The following is a 21,599-nucleotide window of genomic DNA, read 5'->3' on the forward strand; positions in this document are numbered from 1 at the left end:
GACCAGACCTGCAAGTCTAACCCAATATTGATAATAAAAATACAGAAATAATGTTTTACTGCTACATGTCTGCCCCAATTGTCATAAAAGTAGATGTACTTCTGCATTTCAACCCCAATATTCATACAAACCAGGTCTACACCTGTACCTCAGCTCCAAATTACATAGCTACAAAGTATGCACCCGTGCTTGATCCCAATTAGTAAACTAAGCCAGGTCTAAATGTGCCGAAGCCTGGATTCTCATAAATTGTAAACCAGGTCTACCCCGGCACCTCAGCTCCAGTACCCTACAAACCAGGTCTACACTTTTGACTGAGTCCCAATACTAATATACAGTGAGGGAAAAAAGTATTTGATTTTGTACGTTTGCCCACTGACAAAGACATGATCAGTCTATAATTTTTATGGTAGGTTTATTTGAACAGTGAGAGACAGAATAACAACAAATAAAGCCAGAAAAATACATGTCAAAAATGTTATCAATTGATTTGCATTTTAATGAGGGAAATAAGTATTTGAACCCTCTGCAAAACATTACTTAGTACTTGGTGGCAAAACCCTTGTTGGCAATCACAGAGGTCAGACGTTTCTTGTAGTTGGCAACCAGGTTTGCACACATCTCAGGAGGGATGTTGTCCCACTCCTCTTTGCAGATCTTCTCCAAGTCATTAAGGTTTCGAGGCTGACGTTTGGCAACTCGAACCTTCAGCTCCCTCCACAGATTTTCTATGGGATTAAGGTCTGGAGACTGGTTAGGCCACTCCAGGACCTTAATGTGCTTCTTCTTGAGCCACTCCTTTGTTGACTTGGCCGTGTGTTTTGGGTCATTGTCATGCTGGAATACCCATCCATGACCCATTGTCAATGCCCTAGCTGAGGGAAGGAGGTTCTCATCCAAGATTTGACGGTGCATGGCCCCGTCCATCATCCCTTTGATGCGGTGAAGTTGTCCTGTCCCCTTAGCAGAAAAACACCCCCAAAGTATAATGTTTCCACCTCCATGTTTGACGGTGGGGATGGTGTTCTTGGGGTCATAGGCAGCATTCCTCCTCCTCCAAACACGGCGAGTTGAGTTGATACCAAATAGCTCAATTTTGGTCTCATCTGACCACAACACTTTCACCCAGTTCTCCTCTGAATCATTCAGATGTTCATTGGCAAACAACAGACGGGCCTGTATATGTGCTTTCTTGAGCAGGGGGACCTTGCGGGCGCTGCAGGATTTCAGTCCTTCACGGTGTAATGTGTTACCAATTGTTTTCTTGGTGACTATGGTCCCAGCTGCCTTGAGATCATTGACAAGATCCTCCCGTGTAGTTCTGGGCTGATTCCTCACCGTTCTCATGATCATTGCAACTCCATGAGGTGAGATCTTGCATGGAGCCCCAGGCCGAGGGAGATTGACAGTTATTTTCTGTTTCTTCCATTTGCGAATAATCGCACCAACTGTTGTCACCTTCTCACCAAGCTGCTTGGCGATGGTCTTGTAGCCCATTCCAGCCTTGTGTAGGTCTACAATCTTGTCCCTGACATCCTTGGAGAGCTCTTTGGTCTTGGCCATGGTGAAGAGTTTGGAATCTGATTGATTGATTACTTCTGTGGACAGGTGTCTTTTATACAGGTAAAATACTGAGATTAGGAGCACTCCCTTTAAGAGTGTGCTCCTAATCTCAGCTCGTTACCTGTATCAAAGACACCTGGGAGCCAGAAATCTTTCTGATTAAGAGGAGGTCAAATACTAAAATGCAAATAAATCAATTTATAAAATTTTTGACATGCGTTTTTCTGGATTTTGTTGTTGTTATTCTGTCTCTCACTGTTCAAATAAACCTACCATTAAAATTATAGACTGATCATTTCTTTGTCAGTGGGCAAACGTACAAAATCAGCAGGGGATCAAATACTTGTTTTCCCTCACTGTAAACCAGATACCCATACGAACCAGGTTTACACCTGTGGCTATGTTCCAATACGCTGATAAACCCTTGTGACTATTCAGAAAAACTCACATAAACCAGGTCTACCCTTGTGACTATTCAGAAAAACTCACATAAACCAGGTCTACCATTGTGCAAGAGACACTAAACAAACCAATGGACATTAAACATTTGTTAAGTTATTACACTAATTCAGTTTATGACCAATTCCCCTTGAAATAATAAAATACTATGTTTTATAGTCCAAATCATTGATTTAAACATATGTAAAGGCCAGTGGTGACCCGTTATTCAGCGGAAAATATGGAGAGTAGGGGTTGGTAATGTTCTCTAGTTGCGCCGTGATTGGGTAAAGTTCTCTAGTTGCGCCGTGATTGGCTCAGTGTTCTGTCATTCATGGGGACACTACGTCACCGCCAAATCTAAGGGTAGAGCTCGAAAATTCAAGCCCCTTGGGTGCTGCCATAGAGTTACATTAGAAGTGCCAATCCAAGAAGGCTCAAGGTCATTGGCCACAGATAAAATGATGTCAAATCACGTTATATCTACAGTAGCTTTGATTGGACTGATCATGTCAACATCATACTTTCATAACCTTAGCTAGCAAGCTAGCAGTCATCATCATGAAACAAGTCGACAATCTACTGGCAAATGCTTTTTAATCCTTGTCATATGAAGAGAGATAATGAAGAGAAATTATAGTGACATAAACGGTGACATAAACATTATATATCGGTGACATAAACATTACACAACAAGTTGGAAATCGCAAATTCAACAATGAGTGGTTTGGAAAGAATTAGTGGCTACCTGCAAGCATTGCAAAGTAATCACTAGCCTGCTATTCAGTGGAGTGGGTTTGTGGTTCCATTTCTGGGTTTAAGGCTCTCTTTTCCAAGTTTAAAAGGATAATCATTCAACATTGGCCATGCTGTCAATCCAGCATGACTTCTGCCGTGCCCAAAACAACTGTAAACTCAGAACTGGGAAATGACTTCAGTGAGTTCAAGACAACTGGGAACTCAGGAAACAAACGAGTCATCCAACTCGGAATTGCAAGTCAGGAACTCGAGCCTCGTGATTCGACCGAGTTCCTAGTTGTCTTGAAAGCACCATAAATCCAGAGAATTCCAGATTTTGTAGACAAAATTTGCCCATGAAGGACCACCGCGCCACCTTCATGTAATCAGTAATGAGGCTGAATGAACTGTTTCGCTGCCAGACAAGGCTCCGCTGATAGCCAGGTGTAGCAGTAGTAAGGTGTTGGGACTGCTGTTGGGAGCTTTATGTAGGCCCTAACAGTTTGTGGGCACCGTTTGTCACCGTTATAGTACAATTAATGTATTGTTTAGTGTCATGTTGTGTAGTGGCTTTGCTGCCATGCATCTAAAAAAGAAAATAATTTTCCCCACCAAGATTTACATGCTAAAATCACCACTGGTAAAGGCTAATGGATAATGGTCAAATCATCTGTAAAGATCATCTTGATCAAGTGTATCCATAACCCAAATCAACTTCTACTGAAAAAATTAAGAATCTGCTATGATTAAATATACAGTATAATACTTTTTCTTTTTAGGGGGTAGATCAGCTTTAATATTGCTGATAGATTGTAACTTCCATCACTGTAATTGTCTGCATCACTTCCAATCCCCCATATGTTTTTTTTCTCAAAATATATATATATATATATATATATATATATATAAATAAATAATACATACATACATACAGTGGGGAGAACAAGTATTTGATACACTGCCAATTTTGCAGGTTTTCCTACTTACAAAGCATGTAGAGGTCTGTACTTTTTATCATAGGTACACTTCAACTGTGAGAGACGGAATATAAAACAAAAATCCAGAAAATCACATTGTGTGATTTTTAAGTAATTAATTTGCATTTTATTGCATGACATAAGTATTTGATACATCGGAAAAGCAGAACTTAATATTTGGTACAGAAACCTTTGTTTGCAATTACAGAGATCATATGTTTCCTGTAGGTCTTGACCAGGTTTGCACACACTGCAGCAGGGATTTTGGCCCACTCCTCCATACAGACCTTCTCCAGATCCTTCAGGTTTTGGGGCTGTCGCTGGGCAATACGGACTTTCAGCTCCCTCCAAAGATGTTCTATTGGGTTCAGGTCTGGAGACTGGCTAGGCCACTCCAGGACCTTGAGATGCTTTTTACGGAGCCACTCATTAGTTGCCCTGGCTGTATGTTTCGGGTCGTTGTCATGCTGGATGACCCAGCCACGACCCATCTTCAATGCTCTTACTGAGGGAATGGGTTGTTGGCCAAGATCTCGCGATACATGGCCCCATCCATCCTCCCCTCAATACGGTGCAGTCGTCCTGTCCCCTTTGCAGACAATCATCCCCAAAGAATGATGTTTCCACCTCCATGCTTCACGGTTGGGATGGTGTTCTTGGGGTTGTACTCATCCTTCTTCTTCCTCCAAACACGGCGAGTGGAGTTTAGACCAAAAAGCTCTATTTTTGTCTCATCAGACCACATGACCTTCTCCCATTCCTCCTCTGGATCATCCAGATGGTCATTGGCAAACTTCAGACGGGCCTGGACATGCGCTGGCTTGAGCAGGGGGACCTTGCGTGCACTGCAGGATTTTAATCCATGACGGCGTAGTGTGTTACTAATGGTTTTCTTTGAGACTGTGGTCCCAGCTCTCTTCAGGTCATTGACCAGGTCCTGCCATGTAGTTCTGGGCTGATCCCTCACCTTCCTCATGATCATTGATGCCCCACGAGGTGAGATCTTGCATGGAGCCCCAGACCGAGGGTGATTGACCATCATCTTGAACTTCTTCCATTTTCTAATAATTGCGCCAACAGTTGTTGCCTTCTCACCAAGCTGCTTGCCTATTGTCCTGTAGCCCATCCCAGCCTTGTGCAGGTCTACAATTTTATCCCTGATGTCCTTACACAGCTCTCTGGTCTTGGCCATTGTGGAGAGGTTGGAGTCTGTTTGATTGAGTGTGTGTGACAGGTGTCTTTTATACAGGTAACGAGTTCAAACAGGTGCAGTTAATACAGGTAATGAGTGGAGAACATGAGGGCTTCTTAAAGAAAAACGAACAGGTCTGTGAGAGCCGGAATTCTTACTGGTTGGTAGGTGATCAAATACTTATGTCATGCAATAAAATGCAAATTAATTACTTAAAAATCATACAATGTGATTTTCTGTAGATTCCATCTCTCACAGTTGAAGTGTACCTATGACAAAAATTACAGACCTCTACATGCTTTGTAAGTAGGAAAACCTGCAAAATCGGCAGTGTATCAAATACTTGTTCTCCCCACTGTACATACACATATCCTTGAAAAATATATATTTCCTTTTATTACCCCTGTAGCTCAGTTGGTAGAGCATGGCGCTTGCAACGCCAGGGTTGTGGGTTCGATTCCCACGGGGGGCAGTATGAAAATGTATGCACTCACTAACTGTAAGTCGCTCTGGATAAGAGCGTCTGCTAAATGACTAAAATGTAAATGTAATTACTTTCCAACCCCACCACCCCTTCCCTAATTGGAGTAAACTAGTGAACAACAACGCTTAGGCCTCTACTTCCAGCTTATACATTTTATGGACACAGTCAATTTCACAATAATTCTATTTTGTTTGTTTTTACTCCTGAACTTCCTCTACCCTCAACCTCTCCGGTCATTTTCATGATGTCCATCCAGTTTGCTTCTATACGCCATATCTTCCTAACTGTGCTCTTTCACAAAAGCTCTCAACCTATAACCTATATACTTATTATGGACACAGTATGCTTTACATTATTAGTTATCTTGTTGTTATTGGATGTTGTTAGTTGTATAATAAGTTAGAGCCACAGTATTTTCCCATTGGTCACAAATGTGACCGCTAAGATTTTTTCATGAACAACGAGGATCATGGATTCAAGGGACATATGAAGGCACATGTTTAAACTACAACCTTTAAACATTACATTTACAAAGAAAATATTTAAAAAATGTCAACAACGTATTTGTTTTTTAAGCAGTTGAATACAGACTTCCATTGCCAAATGCGTCTGTAAAAGTACACCTTGGAGATTTATGCTTGTGGTCTTGTGACCATTTTCAGAAATCATATGAAACTTCTCCGAATACTGTATATTACTTATTTTTTGTTAAGTGCAACTTTAACTTCTCTAGAGTCTGTAAAGTACAACTATTTTTTCTCTCACTATTGTGACCGGTGGGATTAAATGGGTTAATGATCCATGTTATAATTCATAAAATTAGTTGTGTATAAATGCATATTCATGACAGTTATGATTAAACTGTTTTTTTATACTTAAAAACAGCACTTGCTTATGTATAGTGTTACTGTAGTGTGTAAATATACTGTAGCTTGTCTATGCAACATACACACCAACCAGAGTCCTATATAGTCTACACAACAACAGAGCCAGTCTCTCTGGTAGCAAATAGTATTGTGTTCCAGTCAGGAGTCTCTGGCTGGGACTCAGCGAATCCATCAGAGGGAGAAACAGTTCATTAAGTCTGAGGGAAGAGTTGCTCCTCCTCACTGCATTTCTTTCACTACTTGTAATGGTGTGGATCTATAGTGAATTACTGTTTGGGGGGGGGGGTGTTTTTAATCCAGAATAAGTGCAATCATTTTCAGTCCTACAGAAAATATTACAACCTAGTAAATCATCAGCAAAGAGGAGCTTTTCCCCGTGAAACTCAGCTTGGGGTCAGACAACAACCCTCCCCCGAGCCATGAGATACGCTGGCCTCTGACCTCTCAACTCTGGCAGGGGTCAGCTGGGGGTCAGGGGTGTAAGGTCAGTGTTCAATTGTTCAGGGCGAGATGACTACACTTCTTAGTGTATTACCATAATGCCTACCAAGCAATTCAGAAAGGAATGTGTATAGGGAGCATGAAAGTTTGACGTCGTTGTAAACAATGCATTACATCACTTACCGACGTCGATGCATCGATTGTCACGATCGTCATAATGAGTGGACCAAGGCGCAGCGTGATATGCGTACATCTTCTTTAATAGTGTACTTTTCCAACACGATACAATAACAAAACAACAAAAGATACGTGAAGTCCTCGGTTAACAAAACACAAACCTACACGGAACAAGATCCCACAAAAGACAAGTGCACAACAGGCTGCCTAAGTATGGTTCCCAATCAGAGGCAACAAGACACAGCTGTCTCTAATTGGGAACCACCCCGGCCAACATAGAAACACTTAAACTAGATCGTGAACATAAAAAACGAAACCTAGAACCTAACACCCAGAAACTAACACATAGAAACTAACCAAAGAAACTAACACCCTGGCTCAACATACAAGAGTCCCCAGAGCCAGGGCGTGACATCGATTCTTATCAGGAAGTTCTTGACCTTGTGTGAATCATTACATGAATATTGCCTACACCACAAGACAAAGTCGATAGATTGCAATTTCCAATTAACAGAGGGAGTTGACTGTGATTATAGTTGACAAATTATCTTACTTTATGAATATGATTAGTAGGATAACAGAAAGATATCTGCAGGTCAAACATGCGTTAACTGATGACTGTGGAACATTATGTCCACCTTTCTCTTCCTTGAGACAAGCAATAACACAGCTATATCTAATACGGCCATCAGGGTTGGGTCAATTCCTTTATAATTCAGTCAATTCAGAAAGTAAACAGAAATTCCAATTCAATTCCAATGTTCCTCATTGCCTCCAATGCAGTGTGTGGGGAATGCGTTACAAAAGTAACGTGTTACACAATCAGATTACTTTTTATGAGTAACTGGTAATGTAACACATAACTTTTTAAAACTGGGTATTATAATTATAGTTACTTTGTCAAGTACCGCGTGCATTACTTTCAGAATCATATCTCTAACGGGCGCCTGTTTCCATGATCCAATCTCAACTTGTTTCTTCATTTAGTTCTCGAGCGAGCAGAGAAAGGCTGTTTGGAGAAATGTCATGACAGCTGCTGTCCATAAAAATGTATAGAAGGCACACCACTGATCTTTGCCATTGATCGCATCTGTGATAGCAAAGCCAATACAGGGCTTCACCATCTAGTAACAAGTTCTTGACCTCTATACATCTCTATGGGTCCGAGTACGTGCGGTATAACAAGAACTGGTGGCACGAGAGAAAGATTTGAAATGACCTTGAAATGAAACTGAAACTTTTGAATTTGGCCTTATTGCCATTATCTACACACTTAATAACACACATACAGTGGGGAGAACAAGTATTTGATACACTGCCGATTTTGCAGGTTTTCCTACTTACAAAGCATGTAGAGGTCTGTAATTTTTATCATAGGTACACTTCAACTGTGAGAGACGGAATATAGAACAAAAATCCAGAAAATCACATTGTATGATTTTTAAGTAATTAATGTGCATTTTATTGCATGACATAAGTATTTGATACATCAGAAAAGCAGAACTTAATATTTGGTACAGAAACCTTTGTTTGCAATTACAGAGATCATACGTTTCCTGTAGGTCTTGACCAGGTTTGCACACACTGCAGCAGGGATTTTGGCCCACTCCTCCATACAGACCTTCAGGTTTCGGGGCTGTCGCTGGGCAATACGGACTTTCAGCTCCCTCCAAAGATTTTCTATTGGGTTCAGGTCTGGAGACTGGCTAGGCCACTCCAGGACCTTGAGATGCTTCTTACGGAGCCACTCCTTAGTTGCCCTGGCTGTGTGTTTCGGGTCGTTGTCATGCTGGAAGACCCAGCCACGACCCATCTTCAATGCTCTTACTGAGGGAAGGAGGTTGTTGGCCAAGATCTCGCAATACATGGCCCCATCCATCCTCCCCTCAATACGGTGCAGTCGTCCTGTCCCCTTTGCAGAAAAGCATCCCCAAAGAATGATGTTTCCACCTCCATGCTTCACGGTTGGGATGGTGCTCTTGGGGTTGTACTCATCCTTTTTCTTCCTCCAAACACGGCGAGTGGAGTTTAGACCAAAAAGCTATATTTTTGTCTCATCAGACCACATGACCTTCTCCCATTCCTCCTCTGGATCATCCAGATGGTCATTGGCAAACTTCAGACGGGCCTGGACATGCGCTGGCTTGAGCAGGGGGACCTTGCGTGCGCTGCAGGATTTTATTCCATGCTGGCGTAGTGTGTTACTAATGGTTTTCTTTGAGACTGTGGTCCCAGCTCTCTTCAGGTCATTGACCAGGTCCTGCCGTGTAGTTCTGGGCTGATCCCTCACCTTCCTCATGATCATTGATGCCCCACAAGGTGAGATCTTGCATGGAGCCCCAGACCGAGGGTGATTGACCGTCATCTTGAACTTCTTCCATTTTCTAATAATTGCGCCAACAGTTGTTGCCTTCTCACCAAGTTGCTTGCCTATTGTCCTGTAGCCCATCCCAGCCTTGTGCAGGTCTACAATTTTATCCCTCATGTCCTTACACAGCTCTCTGTTCTTGGCCATTGTGGAGAGGTTGGAGTCTGTTTGATTGAGTGTGTGGACAGGTGTCTTTTATACAGGTAACGAGTTCAAACAGGTGCAGTTAATACAGGTAATGAGTGGAGAACAGGAGGGCTTCTTAAAGAAAAACTAACAGGTCTGTGAGAGCCGGAATTCTTACTGGTTGGTAGGTGATCAAATACTTATGTCATGCAATAAAATGCACATTAATTACTTAAAAATCATACAATGTGATTTTCTGGATTTTTGTTTTATATTCCGTCTCTCACAGTTGAAGTGTACCTATGATAAAAATTACAGACCTCTACATGCTTTGTAAGTAGGAAAACCTGCAAAATCAGCAGTGTATCAAATACTTGTTCTCCCCACTGTATGGCAAATCCGGTAGACCACATTTCAATTTGAAGTACTTTTGGTTTGAAGTGTGAAATCCATCAGAAAGGTATTGGGAGGTTCAGCGAAAAAAATGTGCGTGTTGGGGAGAGTCTTATCTTTTCTAAATGGCGTCATAATAGCTTGTAGCGCATATCATTCGGACTTTATAGCCAAATTTGTTAGAACAAGTGCTAAAGATCCTACCTCATCTTGAAAAAAACACTCTACCTCAACCTCCTTTTACCGCAGCAGCTTATAGCACATATAAGCGGATTCAGTGGATTGAGACGGAACCCATGCAAGTAACCCCCCATGCGCTGTATAGCGCCTTGGGCTATTGTTGTGTGTTCTCTGAATGATAGGATATCGAAAACTTGATGGATAATCTGAAAATGATGTCATGAAAAATGCATGTGCGTGGGATTGGTGGAAGGCTGGACTAGTACGGTCAACATGTTTGTTGTGTGTTCTCTGCCTGTTTGTGTGGACTGTATAGGAGGACAGTGTTAAAAAGCGCCAAAAACTACCCTGAGGCATCGGACCCTAGGAGACTGAACTTGAAATCTTGTCTCTCCTCTCTTTGTCAATGCAAGCTATTTAGCTTTGGATGGCTACTGTAAGCATTGGCTTTGCTTTGCTTGTTTTGTTTCTTTCAATATTACCATATTTCCTATGAGTGGCAGGACAAAATGAAAATGTGAGATAGCCAAATATATTATATTTCAAATGATTAGGACATGTTTTGGTTTGCATAATTATTACGCAATTTAAACTGTCAAAGCAATGTACTTTACTACTGTCAGAACAATGCACTTTATAAACATTGGAGCACTGAAAATGAGACCTGGGTTCAAATACTATTTAAAAGCATTACTTTAGATGGGATTGATTGAGATTGCCTGGCACAATGGATAGAACCAATAGAATAGTTGCAAAACTGCAAACCCCGCCCCTCTGGCAAACCTGGCAGACTAAGGCAAACGTATTTGAAAGATTTTAAATAGTACTTGAAGCCACGTCTGCATTGGAGTTCTGAAAACCAATAGTCACTACAGTCAAAAGGCAATGACAGAGGTTCCTTCATATTACCCAGAGAAGGGGAAACATTGCTGTGGTTTAAAAGGTCAAAATAACAGAGTGGATAAGGTTACACAGAAGTGAAAAACAGAAACTGAAATATTGATGTAGGCTTTTGTATGGATCTCAACCCAACCCAACTGAGATGGAAAATGTTTGAAAACCTCAGCCACCCCCAGTTTCTCTCACAAAAACACACAGTCGAACACACACACGCGCATAGTCGCACACGCACGCGCACTCACAAACGCATGCATGCATGCGTACACAGACACACCCACACACAGACACACTAGTATTCTACCACAGACATACATACACAAACAACACACAAACACACTCCACCAGGACCCACCTGCTTGCCTGCCTCTGTCCTAATCTCATTGTCTTTATTAGGGGATACTGGTTAGGCAGGGCTGATTTTCCAGCCCCATGCGGGTGAATTCTCTTACGAGGCAGACCATTTCCAGCAAAGCCTTGGCCCCCCGCCACCCAAATCAAGACCACGTTTCTGCAGTCTAAATTGTCTGCCTGCCTGCCTGCATGTCTGTCTGTCTGTCTGCTTGTCTGGGTTGGGGTGGAGAGTGTGTGTGTGTGTGTGTGTGTGTGTGTGTGTGTGTGTGTGTGTGTGTGTGTGTGTGTGTGTGTGTGTGTGTGTATGCCTGAATGATTGAGTTTGTGTGTTAATATGGAAGCTCAGTCAGTTAGGGTGAGATATCAGATCTCAGAACACTTCAAAGCCAGTGTGGGTTGTTCACCTCCTGTCTCTGACTGACACTACTGACATCACTACATGTACTGTATGGATAACAGCTTCAATCACACTCTATTAGCTAACAGAACATGTGCACAAGTGCACTCAGACACTCCACTGTAGACTATGACTATAAAGACCTCGCTGTCACTGACTGCTAAAGACTTTCCCCTTTTCCTGCATTTTTTGTCTCTCTGTCAGGGTCAGATACAAAGGGTGCATCTCAATAGTCTTTATCTTTACTGATGGGAGTTCACCATTTCTCTCACGGTCAGACACTATAGTCTAAAGTGGCTTCATTTCCTATTCTTATCTCGTGTATCTACACTGATCTGGAAACACAGCACAGGTGAAAGCAATATGGTGGATTACTACTACAAAGTGCTTTCTAATGTCAGTGTAGATGGAGGGAAGGAGATGAGTAGAGGAAACCACTTCAGACTATTGAGATGCAGCCTATAGGAAAGCTATACAGTTGTGGTAAAAAGTTTTGAGAATGACACAAATATTAATTTTCACAAAGTCTGCTGCCTCAGTTTTTATGATGGCAATTTGCATATACTCCAGAATGTTATGAAGAGTGATCAGATGAATTGCAAATAATTGCAATTAAGTCCCTCTATGCCATGAAAATGAACTTACTCCCCAAAAAACATTTCCACTCCATTTCAACCCTGCCACAAAAGGACCAGCTGACATTATGTCAGTGATTCTCTCGTTAACACAGGTGAGAGTGTTGACGAGGACAAGGCTGGAGATCACTCTGTCATGCTGATTGAGTTAGAATAACAGACTGGAAGCTTTAAAAGGAGGGTGGTGCTTGAAATCATTGTTCTTCCTCTGTTAACCATGGTTACCTGCAAGGAAACACGTGCCGTCATCATTGCTTTGCACAAAAAGGGCTTCCCGGGCAAGCATATTGCTGCTAGTAAGATTGCACCTAAATCAACAATTTATCGGATCATCAATAACTTAAAGGAGAGAGGTTCAATTGTTGTGAAGAAGGCTTCAGGGCGCCCAAGAAAGTCCAGCAAGCGCCAGGACCGTCTCCTAAAGTTGATTCAGCTGCGGGATCGGGGCACCACCAGTACAGAGCTTGCTCAGGAATAGCAGCAGGCAGGTGTGAGTGCATCTGCACGCACAGTGAGGCAAAGACTTTTGGAGGATGGCCTGGTGTCAAGAAGGGCAGCGAGGAAGCTACTTCTCTCCAGGAAAAACATCAGGGACAGACTGATATTCTGCAAAAGGTACAGGGATTGGACTGCTGAGGACTGCGGTAAAGTCATTTTCTCTGATGAATCCCCTTTCCGATTGTTTGGGGCATCCGGAAAAAAGCTTGTCCGGAGAAGACAAGGTAAGCGCTACCATCAGTCCTGTGTCATGCCAACAGTAAAGCATCCTGAGACCATTCATGTGTGGGGTTGCTTCTCAGCCAAGGGAGTGGTCGCTCCTACCAGGTGGCGTGGCGAGAATCTGGCTCCGCACCACGTGCTCTCACCACTGGTGTCCCCCAGGGCTCAGTTCTAGGCCCTCTCCTATTCTCTCTATACACCAAGTCACATGGCTCTGTCATATCCTCACATGGTCCCTCCTATCAATGCTACGCAGACGACACACAATTAATTTTCTCCTTTCCCCCTTCTGATAACCAGGTGGCGAATCGCATCTCTGCATGTCTGGCAGACATATCAGTGTGGATGTCAGATCACCACCTCAAGCTGAACCTCGGCAAGACGGAGCTGCTCTTCCTCCCGGGGAAGGACTGCCTGCTCCATGATCTCGCCATCATGGTTGACAACTCCATTGTGTCCTCCTCCCAGAGTGCAAAGAACCTTGGCGTGACCCTGGACAACACCCTGTCGTTCTCCACTAACATCAAAGTGGTGACCCGATCCTGCAGGTTCATGCTCTACAACATTCGCAGAGTACGACCCTACCTTACAAAGAAAGCGGCATAGGTCCTTATCCAGGCACTTGTCATCTCCCGTCTGGATTACTGCAACTCGCTGTTGGCTGGGCTCCCTGCCTGTGCCATTAAACCCTTACAACGTATCCAGAATGCTGCAGCCCGTCTGGTGTTCAACCTTCCCAAGTTCTCTCATGTCATTCCGCTCCCATGACGCCAGGATAGCGGAGTCACTGACCACCTTCCGGAGACACTTGAAACCCTACCTCTATAAGGAATCCATGGAATAGTATAACAGTAACCCTTCTACTATCCCCACCACCCCATAAAAAGAAGAGTGGTTGTCCCACTGGCTATCCTAAGTTGAATGCACCAATTTGTAAGTCGCTCTGGATAAGAGCGTCTGCTAAATTACTTAAATGTAAATGTAAAAAAATGTCAACGTGACGAACAATGCCTTCTCCAGCATGATGGAGCACCTTGCCATAAGGCAAAAGTGAGAACTAAGTGGCTCGGGGTACAAAACATCAACATTTTGGGTCCATGTCCAGGAAACTCCCCAGATCTTAATCCCATTGAGAACTTGTGGTCGATCCTCAAGAGGTGGGTGGACAAACAAAAACCCACACATTCTGACAAACTCCAAGCATTGATTATGCAAGAATGGGCTGCCATCAGTCAGGATGTGGCCCAGAAGTAAATTGACAGCATGCCAGGGCGGATTGCAGAGGTCTTGAAAAAGAAGGGTCAACACTGCAAATATTGGCGATTACAGCCTCAAGTCTTATTGGGTATGACTCTACAAGCTTGGCACACCTGCATTTGGGGAGTTTCTCCCACTCTTCTCTGCAGATCCTCTCAAGCTCTATCAGGTTGGATGGTGAGCATCGCTGCACAGCTATTTTCAGGTCTCTCCAGAGATGTTCGATCGTGTTCAAGTCCGGGCTCTGGCTGGGACACTCAAGGACATTCAGAGACTTGTCTCGAAGCCACTCCTGCATTGTCTTGGCGCTCTGCAGCAGGTTTTCATCAAGGATCTCTCTGTACTTTGATCTGTTCATCTTTCCCTCGATACTGACTAGTATCCCAGTATCTGCCGCTGAAAAACATCCCCAGAGCATCATGCTGCCACCACCACCATGCTGTACCGTAGCGATGGTGGAATGTTTCCTCCAGAAGTGCCGCTTGGCATTCAGGCCAACGTGTTCAATCTTGGTTTCATCAGACTAGAGAATCTTGTTTCTCATGGTCTGAGACTCCTTTAGGTGCCTTTTGGCAAACTCCAAGCGGGTTGTCATGTGCCTTTTACTGAGGAGTACCATAAAGGCCTGATTGGTGGAGTGCTGCAGAGATGGTTGTCCTTCTGGAAGGTTCTCCCATCTCCACAGAGGAGCTCTGGAACTCTGTCAGTGTGACCATCAGGTTCTTGGTCACCTCCCTAACCAAGGCCCTTCTCCCCCGAATGCTAAGTTTGGCCGGGCGGCCAGCTCAAGGAAGAGTCTTGGTGATTCCAAACTTCTTCCATTTAAGAATGATGGAGGCCATTGTGTTCTTGGGGACCTTCAATGCTGCAGAAATGTTTTGGTACCCTTCCCCAGATCTGTGCCTCGACACAATCCTGTCTCTGAGCTCTACGACAATTCCTTCGACCTCAAGGCTTGGTTTTTGCTCTGATATGCACTGTCAACTGTGGGACATTTTACATTTACATTTTAGTCATTTAGCAGACGCTCTTATCCAGAGCGACTTACAGTTAGTGCACACATCATTTTTTTTTTTTTTTATACTGACAGCTTTGCACACACTTGGCATTCTCTCAACCAACTTCACCTGGAATGCTTTTCCAACAGTCTTGAAGGAGTTCCCACATATGCTGAGCACTTGTTGGCTGCTTTTCCTTCACTCTGCGGCCCGACTCATCCCAAACCATCTCAATTTGGTTGAGGTCGGGGGATTGTGGAGGCCAGGTCATCTGATGCAGCACTCCATCACTCTCCTTCTTGGTAAAATAGCCCTTACACAGCCTGGAGGTGTGTTGTGTAATTGTCCTGTTGAAAAACAAATGATAGTCCCACTAAGCCCAAACCAGATGGGATGGCGTATCGCTGCAGAATGCTGTTGTAGCCATGCTGGTTAAGTGTACCTTGAATTCTAAATAAATCACAGACCGTATCACCAGCAAAGCACCACCACACCATAAATCCTCCTCCCCCATGCTTTACAGGGGGGATATACACATGCGGAGATCATCCGTTCACCCAGACCGCGTCTCACAACGACACTGGACACATATCCAGCAGTCTAATGTCTAATTGGTCATGTTTCTTGGCCCAAGCACGTCTCTTCTTCTTATTGGTCCTTTAGTAGTGGTTTCTTTGCATCAATTCGACCATGAAGGCCTGATTCACAGTCTCCTCTGAACAGTTGATGTTGAACTCTGTGAAGCATTTATTTGGGCTGCTATTTCTGGGGCTGGTAATTCTAATGAACGTATCCTCTGCAGGAGATGTAACTGGGTCTTCCATTCCTGAGGCGGTCCTCATGAGAGCCAGTTTCATCATAGAGCTTGATGGTTTTTGCGACTGCACTTGAAGAAACGTTCAAAGTTCTTGAAATGTTCCTTATTGACTGACCTTCATGTCTTAAAGTAATGATGGACTGTCATTTCTCTTTGCTTATTTGAGCTGTTCTTGTCATTCTACGGACTTGGTATTTTACCAAATAGGGTTATCTTCTGTATACCCCCCCTACCTTGTCACAACATAACTGATTGGCTAAAATGCATTAAGAAGGAAAGAAATTCCACAAATTAACTTTTAATTAGGCACACCTGTTAATTGAAATGCATTACAGGTGACTACCTCATGAAGCTGGTTGAGAGAATGCCAAGAGTGTGCAAAGCTGTCATCAAGGCAAAGGGTGGATTTATTAAGAATCTCAGATATAAAATATATTTTGATTTGTGTAACACTTTGATTCCATATGGGTTATTTCATAGTTTTGATGTCTTCACTATTATTCTACAATGTAGAAAATAGTAAAAATAAAGAAAAACCCTTGAATGAGTAGGTGTTCTAAAACTTTTGACCGGTAGTGTTCACCACAGTCTCATGTTTCACCACAGGTGAAAGTTAATTATTTTTACAGGAAAACGTTGTTCATGAAAATAGTGAAAAGAACCGGAACAAGAATAAATCCCTGTGGGACACCCTTTGTTTTGTCCAAAAAACCTGATTTAACACCATCAGTAAATACACACTTTTCTGTCCTTTAAATCATTTTCAAACCAGCTACGCGCAGCATAGTCTGAGTACATGCCCTGCATTCCACTCCTTGCCACTCCTGTCATTTGCCAAAGAGACTGGTCTTTCGGCAATCTCAACGTTCAATATGCAGCCGGATTTACTGCTTAGTTGCTGAATGGTAGTTGGAAACAACATTTATATTTTCCATGACACCGTTATGGAACATGTTGTGTGCTTAAATTTGGCACAATATAGAGTTTTAAGAACAAAATAATACAGTTACAACCTGCTGCGTTAATTTCCTCGTGAGAAGGCAGTGTCAATGCAAGATCATATTGTTCAAAGTGGGTAGAGAGAACTCTATAATGAGAGAGAGAAAAAAATGATACAGAAAATATTAGCCTACACGATTCAAATCGAGCCGTGTTTGTTTCAGTTACATCCCATTAATGAGAAGAAAGAAATGCAAAACTGGCACCTGTCGTAATTCCTTACACATATGTTGATCATCATGTCTTGCTTACATTTTTACAATTTTGTTCAGTTATGTTATTTGTCCTCTCTTATTAACCTCTAAAAGTGTAATATTTGACCTTTACTTTATAGCCCATAGAAACGCATTGAATAACACATTCATAAATGGCAAAAAAATACTGTCCAAAAATAAATCATAAGGAATAAGGTTTTGAAGTACCTATATCTAGGAGATATAAGACAGCTCGGGAAATATATCTATATTTTTTGGACACATTTAACCTCTTTTTTTGTTGCCACAAAACTACCTCCATACTTCCATTAATATGTATGGGTTACCTTCAGACAAGTCCCGTGACACTTGTGGGGGTCGTAGAGCAAAACGGAGAAAACCATTGTGTTTGTGAGAGTCTCCCCTTTCCATAGTGGTTACTAGGCCAAACCGTGTTTTCGTGAGAATACCTATTTTCGGGATGTCTCATGGTCTGACAAACAGCACTGTAGCTCTGCCATTTTCCACCGGAGATGCAGAAATAATGTAGCCTATCAAATTAATTGACAAGGAAAGTTTAAAGGGGGGAGACGGAGACAGCTATAGTATTACTAGAGACGTTGGTTATGTAATTATTGTCCAAGCAAGTGCCTTATTCCAGAGGAAGATATGCACAGGATTTGTTTTTCCAAACTGCCCCCTGTAATTCTTAATTCTTTTCATTCAATTGAGTCTATGACGGAAGCCTGGTTGTTTTTATTCTAGGAGTGAAGATATTTCAACATCATGTCTAGACGATAAAATGCTACCATGATCACTCGTGCTTGGCTGCCAAATGTATAGGTGTCCCCATAGGTCTAATATTTAAATGGAGGAAATGTGACCATAATGTTTTTTGCGATCCACGTTAGACATCCCTCCTAATGAAAAGACACATCCTGCTGATGTGAGCTGCTGGACAGCGCACTTGCACTTGATATGTGTTTATTGATGAGAAAGTGAACTTGCCTTTTCCAAGAAGGAGCTCAGTGGGGAATCGGGGATTCTCTGCTTTGTGATCTGTTGCCTACATCAACAGCCAAGGTTTCATTAAATAGGCCTAGGTACTATACTTTTTTATTGCACATTTAATTTAATTGACACATTTTGCGATGTTCAACAAATTGTTTGTCTCTGGCGGCTTGCATAGTGGTCGCCTAATTCACTCTAGTAGGCTAGGCCTAATATATAGGCTAGCATACGAATGGTGGATTAATAGCCCAGACTATTAAGTAACTTCTAATTTACACCTTCTTGCACAATTTCCTTCTTGCGCAACTGTTCCCTTCTTGCATCTCTGCTGGCATCTTCACTGGCCTCTCTCCCTTCCATCCTCTCTGTATTCCTCTTATAGCTCTTGAACCAGTAGCCTAGCCCAATGTGTGTCCCAGAAGTAGCAATATAGTTTGGTCACTTATTTGAAGCAATTAAAAATATATACTGAACCAAAATATAAACACAACATGTAAAGTGTTGGTCCCATGTTTCATGAGCTGAAATAAAAGATCCCAGAAATGTTCCATACGCACAAAAAGCTTATTTCTCTCAATTTTTGTGCATACATTTGTTTACATCCCTGCTAGTGAGCATTTCTCCTTTGCCAAGATAATCCATCCACCTGATAGGTGTGGCATATCAAGAAGCTGATCATTACACAGGAGCACCTTGTGCTGTGGACAATACAAGGCCACTCTAAAATGTGCAGTTTTGTCACACAACACAATGCTACAGATGTCTCAAATTTTGAGAGAGTGTGCAATTGGCATGCTGACTGCAGGAATGTCCACCAGAGCTGTTGCCAGATAATTTAATGTTTATTTCTCTCCACCTCCAACGTCGTTTAAGAGAATTTGGCAGTGCATCCAACCAGCCTCACAACCGCAGACCACGTGTAATCACACCAGCCCAGGACCTCCACATCCAGCTTCTTCACCTGCGGGATCGTCTGAGACCAGCCACCTGGACAGCTGATGAAACTGAGGAGTAATTATGTCTGTAATAAAGCCCTTTTGTGGGAAAAAAACTCATTCTGGTTGGCTGGGCCTGGCTCCCCAGTGGGTGGGCCTATGCCCTCCCAGGCCCACCCATGGCTGCACCCCTGCGCAGCCATGTGAAATCCATAGAGCCTAATGAATTAATTTCAATTGACTGATTTCCTTACATGAACTGTAACTCACCCATTGTTGCATGTTGCGTATATATTTTTCTTCAGTATATATTTGAGGAAAGAAGCACCTTGCTCTTGCTTGCTCTATATAATAGGCTACAGGCTTCGCAATGAACTGGCTGGGAAGTTTGAATGGAGAGAGCTTATCTAGTGTGATGTGATCCCATTGGCTGGTGGTCAAAATGCAATAAACGGAAATCCTCTGTTCTCCCGCCCCTAATGTTTATGTTTACAATGAAATGTATTACGTCAGAATGCCCAATGTTAGAATATTTCCAATCAAATTCATGAATGAAGTTAGAACATTTTCCTATCAGTCTAATTTACATCCACATTGTGATTGGATGATAGCTGTGAGGGTTATCGAATCAGGATCAAATCACCTGATCTCCTCAATCTCATTAATGATAGAATGTTCATATTTGAAGATTGCCGAAAGGCCTGTCTCTTTGGCAAATGACAGGAGTGGCAAGGAGTGTAGCTGAACAGAGATGGCAACCTACACGCAGCCTGGTCCAGACCAATTGATGAAAGCCTCTGAATAAGTAATGAGTGGTCCACAGTGTCGAAGGCTTTAGACAGGTCAATAAAAAGGTGTTTCTTCTAATCATCAAGCTTATTGTAAATTTCTCAGAAGTAATCCTTAAAATCAACAGTTTATATCACACACCAAGGTTTGAGTCAATTTAGAATTTCTGAAGAAAGTAGAATTTAATTCAAACCATTTCATAGAAATTCAACTGACACATTAAACATATGAGTCTCACTCTTTTCACAAATATTTTGCCAAAAGCATCCGCCACCTCTTTCTAACGAATACAGATACCATTTCAAATATTAGTTTGATTATAACTCAAAGATGTCAAACAGTATTTTGTGTGCATATTTGTCATGATAGGTTAGGTTGTTCCCTTCCATTCTGTAGTGTTTGATCTAATGCTTTCTGGGAAATGTATTTTTTCATAATATTTAATTACATGTAAGTGAATTATAAATGATTAAAGACAACCTACAAAATAATCTTACAATATTTCCAGGCCACTGTAATTATTTAAAACTAATTTTTAGGAGGATACATTTTTAAACTGAACATTTTCCAAACATGTTAAATGTAACCATAGACATGTGCATAATAATGTATGGAATAAATTAGCCATTTTAATTTCAATTAATTTAATCAAATTCTACTTCCTTGAATTAAAATTCAATTCCAATTCTGCTTCTTGTGGGGTGTGGCCAATTCAAATTAATGAATTGAATTGGAATTAAAGACCAATTCGCAACCCAATTCAGAATTGACCCCAAGCCTATCACGGACATTATGTCTGCTATTACAAAATGTATTAGAATCAACAAGTTATTGACAACACATGAACGAAAATCAATAGCTGGATCATAGCTGGATATACTATACATCATGACGACAGCCATCACTAAAAATAAAACATGGGCTGGACTCTTCTGCACATACACACAGCTGTAGCAGCTACACAAAGCTCTGTCGTAACCTAGCAACAGCTTCTGCACAGCAGAAGACCACTTCATGTCTCTAGCTGACTCATTTTCCGACCAAAGAGCATTTAACTTATGTTTGGGCAAAAACAATAATATAGCATAACGTTGGACTCCTGTAATAGTACACAAAGACTTGACCCAGCGGCCAAAACTAATTGCAATGACGAAATTACAAACTGCTATGCCCGCTGCAAAGAGGAATGGTACAAGGTCCTCTGTAGCTCAATTGGTAGAGCATGGCGCTTGTAACGCCAGGGTAGTGGGTTCGATCCCCGGGACCACCCATACGTAAAAATGTATGCACACATGACTGTAAGTCGCTTTGGATAAAAGCGTCTGCTAAATGGCATATTATTATTACTTCACTTACTACACTACATGCAGGGCATCTTAGATCTTCTTTTAGTTTTTTTTGCACCTTGTGTGTGGAATTATCTACAATGCACTTTAAAATTGGAGGAATTGGTGCCTCTAGGGCATTTCAGATGGTTGTTAGGGGACCTTTTTACTGAAGAATGTGTCTGTTCTTTTATGATTGTGTTTTGCTTTTCGTGTATTGTGGTGCATAACAAAGTGTATTTGATCTGTGTATATGAATGTGTAGTTTAATGTCTTTATTGTATTTTAAATGTGTATTGTTGTGCTA

General features: G+C 42.1%; 1 protein-coding gene and 1 non-coding gene across 2 annotated transcripts in view; one reads left to right on the top strand and one right to left on the bottom strand.

Moving 5' to 3' along the window:
- Nucleotides 1-21,599, bottom strand: part of klf12b (Kruppel-like factor 12b) — a 201,524-nt gene that overhangs the window by 96,717 nt on the left and 83,208 nt on the right. The window lies entirely within an intron of this gene.
- On the top strand, nt 5,308-5,380 carry trnaa-ugc. The gene has a single exon. It is a non-coding gene; the product is annotated as a tRNA-Ala (tRNA).

The sequence above is a fragment of the Coregonus clupeaformis genome, chromosome 23, assembly GCF_020615455.1.
Source record: "Coregonus clupeaformis isolate EN_2021a chromosome 23, ASM2061545v1, whole genome shotgun sequence".
Lineage (NCBI taxonomy): Eukaryota > Metazoa > Chordata > Actinopteri > Salmoniformes > Salmonidae > Coregonus > Coregonus clupeaformis.